This window comes from Bidens hawaiensis, unplaced genomic scaffold (assembly GCF_021521415.1).
Source record: "Bidens hawaiensis isolate Kalapana, Puna unplaced genomic scaffold, B.hawaiensis_p1.1 tig00013069_1, whole genome shotgun sequence".
NCBI classification, from domain to species: Eukaryota; Viridiplantae; Streptophyta; class Magnoliopsida; order Asterales; family Asteraceae; genus Bidens; species Bidens hawaiensis.
Window position 1 is genome coordinate 141,479 of NW_027492097.1, and position 8,324 is coordinate 149,802.

The 8,324-nt window shown below is 33.8% G+C and overlaps 1 pseudogene across 1 annotated transcript; it reads right to left on the reverse strand.

Annotated features, from left to right (window-relative positions):
* Positions 1-5,311: 5,311 nt before the first annotated feature.
* LOC143543129 (aquaporin NIP1-1-like) lies at positions 5,312-8,039 on the reverse strand (annotated as a pseudogene). The gene is made up of 5 exons (XR_013137025.1): positions 7,727-8,039; positions 7,054-7,263; positions 6,773-6,970; positions 5,805-5,866; positions 5,312-5,717 (listed from the first exon to the last, which is right to left on the reverse strand). The product of XR_013137025.1 is annotated as an aquaporin NIP1-1-like (transcript).
* Between the last annotated feature and the right edge of the window lie 285 nt (positions 8,040-8,324).

Below are 8,324 nucleotides of genomic sequence, written 5' to 3' on the forward strand. Positions count from 1 at the left end.
AAAAATCCTTGTAATACGAAACATACATTTTGTAAACTAAATACTCGGGTGTTTAATTCCCAAGTAAATTTTCAATGCAAATTAATATTATATTCAAACTTAAAGTCTTCCGCTAAAATTAACCCAATACTCTGATATATTTACAAAACATGTACCAACTTGTGGTCACACGCCTAGGCCCCTAAATCGGGGTGTGACATGTTGTGTCCGTACTGAAAGGTAAGGTAAGCAATTTGACTCATCTGAATGGGTTGATTCGGGTTGCATTTTATCATTAACAAGTTGAAAGTTGATTTAGTTCTACTTATTAATTTTATAGATCGCCTTCTTTAGAAAATGATATCATCCAACTAAACTTTATAAAATGATTCTAGAACCACATAATACATTAATGTTCGTTCACTCAAGCATTTCATCAATCGTGATACACCTAGCATGTGGCACATGTTATCGATATAAATAACAGTTGTTAGACAACAACATCGACTGGCAGCACTGGTTAGGGCTGTGCATAAATAGGGCCGGACCGAAAAACCCGAGAACCCGGACCGAAAAAGACCGAAACCCGAATATATAATATCACAACCGGTTATGTATCGGGTCTAATATTCAGCTCAGTTCGAGTTCGGGTCGGTTATCGGTCCAAGAACCGGGTTAACCCGACTATTTTAGGACCGACTCGATGCTTAAACAAATGCATTAAAAATTATAATATTGGTTACTTTATTTACCAGATATATTGATTTTGTTTCCACTTTCGATTATGATCGATGACCTATTTAAAATAGGAATAGATAATTATCAATCAAACAATGTTTAAAAATCAAATTAACATAACCCTAAAACATAATCACTAATCAATAACGATTAATTCTTCAGCAACTTTTTTTTCAAGAGCAAAGGAGGTCATAAGGTATTATGTAAATCGTTTTAATTATGATGTCATTTATGTGATTACGTGCTTGATCAAAATAGTTATCATCAAAGACATTAGAATTGAATAATTAAATATCTGTGAATTAAACTTTTATTCTCATGTGATGTATGCATCATACATCAGTTAATTGTTAATTGTGATTTGACTGTATATCATTTTTTAACTTTAATGATTTTGTCTTATGATGTTACTGTGCAATCATAAAACAATAATAAGTCTAATTCATGAAAAAGCAATGAAAAAACAATAATGTTACTGATGCAATCATAAACAGTAATGTTACTGAGAAATCCATTGAGGTTATATATGAAATGTTAATAATTTAATAATTGAAAATATAACCACTTTAATGATTAGTTGAATCTGTTAAACTGTTAGTTTTAGCGGTAAACAAAGCATGATAAAGCTGTTGGTTAAACTTTTATTTTTGTTAGCAAGTTGTTAGTTATTACATAAATAATTATTTTTTTTAAATATTTTTAACGTTGCTTCTAAGAAGACCAAATCTGCTGTTTGGCTTGATTTTGACAAGTTTGAAGATGAAGAGGGGAACAAAAGAGCAAGATGCAAGCATTGCTCGACTGATTTAGCAGCAGACCCGACTCTGAATGGCACATCGGCGTTGAGTCGACACTCCAAGAGATGTGAAAAACACCCAGATTACCAGAAAAATCAACGCAACATATTCCTAAAAAAGAATGATGATGTTGAGGGTGGTAGAGTTGAAGTCAAGAGTTAGAAATTTTGTATTGAAGCATGCAATAAGGCTATAACTGAGATGGTAATTCTTGACGAGCTCCCGTTTTCATTTGTGGAGCGTGTGGGTTTTAGAAGACTTTTGCAAGCTTTTAATCCAAATTTTAAGGTACCCAGTAGGACCACTGTTGCAAGGAACAATGGTAATCGATACTTAGAGGAAAAGGCAAAGCTAAAGTCCTTTTTTGCAAATACTAAAAGAAAGGTGTGTCTAACCACCGACACATGGACGTCAATACAGAATGTCAACCATATGAGTGTCACGGCTCACTTTATCGATGACAATTGGGTGTTGCACAAGAGGTTAATAAACTTTAAGGATATCACTAGTCATAAAGGAGAAGACATAGGCAGGGCTCTAATTCAGTGTCTAAAAGAATGGGAAATTGACGACATCTTAACCATTACACTAGATAATGCATCAGCAAATAATACGGCGATAGAGTTTGTAAAAGGTGGGTTACCCAACCTATTTGGCGACGGAGATATTTGCAAGTCCGGTGTATAGCACACATTATCAACCTTATTGTGAAGGATGGGTTACGTGATGGAGCCCACCCTCGGATAAGAAACTCAATTCGGTATATCCGACATTCTCCTAAAAGACTAGAAACGTTTAAAAAATGTGTTAAAGCAGAAAAGATTGATAGTAAAGCATTGTTATGCTTAGATATGCCTACCAGATGGAACTCCACATATGAGATATTGAATAGGGCTGAAAAATTTGAGAAGGCGTTTTACGCGTTTGATTTGGCACACCCAAATTATAGAACTGAATTGCATGATCAGATTCCTAAAATTACAGATTGGAGTTACGCGAGAAACTTAAGGAATTTATTAGAATTGTTTAAGAAAAAAACCACTAACGCTTCAACTACCAAACATGTGACTGTTAACATGTTTTATACTGAAATGATGGATATCTACAATCATATAAGAGACATGAAAGATATAGATATGGAATCTAAACTTATGGCTAAAGTGATGCAGGATAAGTTTGAGAAATATTGGGGTACTAATAACAAAGGTTTTAATAGCATCCTCTACTTTGCTGCTATATTAGATCCTCGATCTAAATTGGGTGTTTTGTCATCTGGCTTTGAGTGTTTTTTAAGGTTGAACAAAGGAAAGAGATAAAAGAACAACTTAAAACTAGAGTTGGGATAGCTGTTAAATTTATAGCAGATGAACTTGAGATATTTTTTAAGCATTACGAGCGAAGAAGTGAAAGGTCGAGTTCGAGTCAAGTTTCACAAAGGGCAAGTAACGTTGAACATTCTGCACGTGGATCGAGTGGTTTTTTTAGTCGGTATAAATCTACTGGTGGTTCTAGCTCGTACGAAACTAAAACAGACTTTCAGAAGTATCTTGACGATATCGAGAGCCTGATTACGAGGGATTTGATATTCTACAATGGTGGAAAGCTTCGTCTTCTAAGTACCCGACAGTAGCGAAAATGGCGAAAGGTACATTTACTACTTTACTTAATTTATTGTTAATTATTTTTTTCCTATTAAATAATAAATTTACTTGTCTTCCATTATAATATTTCTAGATATACTAGCTATCCCAGTTTCTAGTGTTGCTTCGGAGTCTGCTTTTAGTACCGGCGGAAGAGTTGTGGATCCGTATAGAAGTTCTTTGGCCCTCCTCTTGTTGAGGCATTACTATGCACGGGGGATTGAATTGGTTCGTCAAGCAAGAAGATAAACGATACCGAAGACCAACAGACTTTGACGCTATTGGAAAAGGTAAGTTGTATATACACTAGAAACGTCCTTATGCAGTCCGTTATGTTGATGTATTTATTTTTATTAATATAATATTTTTTCTATTGTAGAAATTTGTGAGAAATCGGATCCAAGTAACATGAATGCCGAGGTCGAATGATCGATGGATGCGGATGAATATGGAAGATTGAAGGCTGTTTTTTTTTATTATGTGTTTTTTTTATTGTCAAGTTACTATTATTTTGTTGAATTTGACTTTAATGTTTTTGGGTTTTATTTGACTTTAAGTTTTTTAGTCTTATAATCTATGAACCCAAATTCTTGTTTATAAGTTTTTTAGTCTTGTATTATAATGGTATTTTAAGTATTTAGTCAACTCATAATACATAAATTTCAATGGATATAATTAATAAAATCGTCAAAATGAGCTTTAAAATAATTTAAAGATTTTTAATCACAAGTTCATTGGGTTTTGTATTATATTATGATTTTCCTATTTATAGTCTATAGATGGAAGTAAAATGGTTTAAAAAAAATAAAATACTCATTCACACTTTGATAAAGATGTAAAAATTATGTTAAATATTTAAAATACAGTAAAATAGGTGGTAACATAAATCTCATAATTAGTTAATTACAGGTAACATATCTACTTAATATATATAAATATATGATATATCTAATTCAAATATTCCTAAAAAATATTAAAATCCTGAATAATATATCTCTAAAAAAAATCAAATGCATGTATGTAAATAACCCTAAAAAAAATCGGTGTCTCCTCCTGCATAAATTGCTATTTGCATAATTCATTCTAGTACTCTAAAGCCACATTTTCGCAGAGAATCAAGGATTTTGAGAGATAATAAAGGTATGTTATATTAGATTCTAAACAGTTGTTTCTTTTTAATTTAATATCTTGTATGTTTTTCTTGTTGATTTTACATAGATGGATCCAGTGAATGTAAGAAAAAGATCAAGTTATAATGTTTGGACCGACTTTGAGAAGTTAATTGATGAGGACGGAATGAAAACAGCAAGATGCAAGTATTGTTCTTCAGTTTTCAATGCGGATATGAAGAAGAATGGAATAGGCTTGTTGATAAGACATCATAAAATCTGTCCATTACGCTCGGGTAATTCATAAATCAATTAATCGAGGGCTGCGGATGTCAACACCTTTGATTGCTTACTTTTGTTTACATTAGTTGGATTGTTTTCTTGTTTTTTCATGTTCAATTTCCATTAGTTTTTAAGTTTCATTGGTGAATCATTTTCATTAGTTCATTAATATCCATCGGATGTTCATCAGATATTTCATCGAACAGTTGGCAGGCGTACTTAATTGAACAATAAATAGGGCCTATGATGATCAATTAAGCACCAAAATTGTGAAATCACAATGTACTAATCAAGTAATAAGGATGAATCATGGACCAAATTCAACACACACTTCAGATTTTGGAAAAAATAATAATCTAGAATGAAGATAAAAGAACAAAATTACCTGATAATGAGCTTCTCTATTGGTATAAATCATCCGACCTTTTTGTATGTATCCACCGGAAATTATATCTTGTTTGTATGAACTTCATATCCTCATCCATGCTAAGCTATACCACAATCAATTGTTTGTTCGGTCCTCTTTGCAAAGAACCGAGAGACCAAACATGATAATAACCGATAACCGATTATCCATGTCGGTTCATATATCGGTCTTTAAATTCCTTTTATGTCGGTCATCGGGTCGGGCCGGTCCTCTAACGGGTCGGGTCGGGTCGGGTTTATTACTTTGCACAGCCCTAGCACTGGTGATCCAGTTGTTACTTCCAAAATGAAATAACATTATAACAGAAACAACAAACGCACAATTTTGCGTCTAACTTCTATATCATTGAACTCTTTGAATATTTCTACATGCATTATTCATTTCATACAAAGTGTAAAATTGGATAAAACAATCCAACACAAAAACAATAATGTGAGAAGCAACCATCATACATGTGATATTAATTTGTTGAAAGAGATAACGAGTTCAGGTCAGCTTCGTGTATTTGTGCTAAATCCGAATGGAGAAGGGCATATTTGTGCTCCAAATTTTTGGAGGAGAGGTGAACTCTTGACAATCTCACGTACGGGCCTGTCAGTGTATCTTATGGTACCATATGCCCAAGCCCCGGATATGGCTCCTAGTATCGGTCCAAGTATGTAGACACCATAAGCCTTGGTATTGGTTTGATACAATGGCCGGGCCTAGGGTCCGCGCTGGGTTCATTGATGCCCTTGATATTGGTCTTTACAAAAAAAATGTTTCAGATTCTTTATATGAATAATATAAAGGAGAAATGTGACTATATATAGCTCAAAGATATATATTGTACCCTGCAAACAAGGCATTCAGTAAAATGGTTGATCCAATGGCAAGTCCTGCTGCTTCTCCAATCTTCATTGGCATAATTCAAATGATAATAATCAACTTATATTCTAAATTTTATTGAAATTTAAAAGAAATAATAATTTTATATATAACAGTTACAACTTGCAAGTTTGAAGTCTATAATACATTCCAAACATTGGTTCACGTGGTCATTTTTTTTAATTCTTTTTTCTTTTAATTAACTGAGCACGTTATATTTTTTGGATTTTTTCATTTGGGACCGTCGCAGCACATGAGCTTGGACGTTATAAAATTAAAAAAAAAACAGAAAAATGAGCGGGTTTCAATACCCTTCTACTTACACTACGACTGTATTTATGGGTATTCTCTTTTGTTATTTGATATAGTGAGTATATCGAAATAGAAAATCTTTACGTCCGCCACATTATTTAAGTAAAGTTTTTTCAAATGTAAATGAATCTTTAAATGTTTATTTAGAAGTGTGAGTTTGAGGAGGATGAAGAAAAGGGTGTATTTGTTGGATGATGTACTCCGAATCCTTGCAGCTAATTAAATCGATACCAAGTGAATTCTAACATGATTTGAACCACATTACCTCTAGCTTTCATACATGTTCGACTAACATATACCAACCGTGAATCACAAACCAAATTTCTTAGTTGACAAACATATATTTAAAAAAGCAATTTGTAGACGCATAAATTAGAGAGCAATTTGTAAAATTAAAGTAAACTTGTAATTTTATATATATATTACTGTATTAACTTGTTCTTAAAAATGCAAAAGAAAGTCAACTCAACTTAAATACTTTTTCCTTAGGATTTTATTCATTTTATTCGATGCATTTTTTGAGCATGGTAATTTTAACGGAATGGGTATCTTTATCTTTTGGTTTTACCCAATCCGACCCTATCAATAACTTGCTATGAGTTGTATTTACTTGGTACTAACCGCTCGATCATCCGTGGCGACACTTGAGATAACGAACATGAGATAGAATGTAATAATGAATTCCAACACCAAAGATTGGAGGTCGGATCCTGAGGGGACGGTTGCTCCTAGATTATTATTGTTCGAGTTGAATATCAACAGTAAGGTTCCGCTTGCTAGAGTTGATCCAAGGAGTTGAGCAATAATGTATGAAGGTACCTACACAACAATACTAATAAACTTTGATCAACATGCATGCCAAAATGTAGCATTCAATTAATTATGACATGTTAGCAAGTTACATGTTTCATAGGGAATCTCTTGCAAGAGGCAAAAGCAATGGTGACAGCACTGGAAATGTGGCCCACGGTGTAAACCATCACCATCACCACCAACCCCCATACAATGGCAATTCCTGTTTGACCAATCGCATGATCCCTCTTGGTGTCAACTACCACCACGCCACAACCGGCAAATACCATGAAGTATGTCCCCAAAAATTCCGCTTTTAACTATCAAAAAAATAAAACGATTATAAGTAGGGGTTTAACGATCCAAACCATTCGTGAGTTACTCGAGATTGGTTCGCTAAGAACTCGAACTGATCCGAGCTTAGGCCTGAAAATAAATTTGTATTAATAAATGGGCCTGAGCCCGAGCTTTACTTATTGAGCTTGAGCTGTCTCGCAAGCCTGGTTTATACCAGCTCGACTTGTTGACACAATTTTAAGCATAATATACATGTATGCATGAATGTTATGTGTACACAGCTTTAAGCATAATATAAATAGATCGATCTCATCAAAGCAGAACTTATAAGACGAAATCTATCAGGAGAGATCGAGCACATTGGCATTAATAATATTCTATCAATCATTAGCTTATGTATATCATTTGACAGGGTTTTAAGATAATGTCTAATCTACCATGAGTACATGCAACAACACCTACATGCATGATCACAAATAACAGTACCTTCTGGAAAAAGGGAAGAGTGAAAATCGTGTTTTGATGGTGCGAAGAAAGTGCCGTTGCGTCTTTTATGTCAGGTGTCTCCGCCACAACATTAATCTCAGCCATCACAAAACCTCAGTGCCTTTAAATGTTGGGTATGTGATATCAGATGTTTTGGGGGACATATATATAGTCCATTTTAAACTGTTTGCAAAGGGAATATTTATATACAAAAAGTCAGACCTATTTTATCAGACGACTTATTAAGAAAGAAAATATAACACACACACATGTAGAGACTGATATCCATTTTGTACGTTTGGGAAAAAGTTTGTATATGGGTTAGCCGGGTAGGTCATGTTATTCATGTGCCCTCTCCGTTGTGCTATGCGGACATCTTCATGTGAAGGGTTTATCATATTATTATCACAAGATAACCCACTATTACAATGGGTATTAGTTATGTAAATATTCAGGTTAAACTTTAGACCATACTAAGCATATGGGACATATGAGACTGTACTCAAATTTATAATAACCTAAAAGTTTTGAAGTGAGTGAAGAGCCTTAATTCACTCGTGAAGTCGAGGATAAACAGCAGTAGATCAGTTCACTCAAC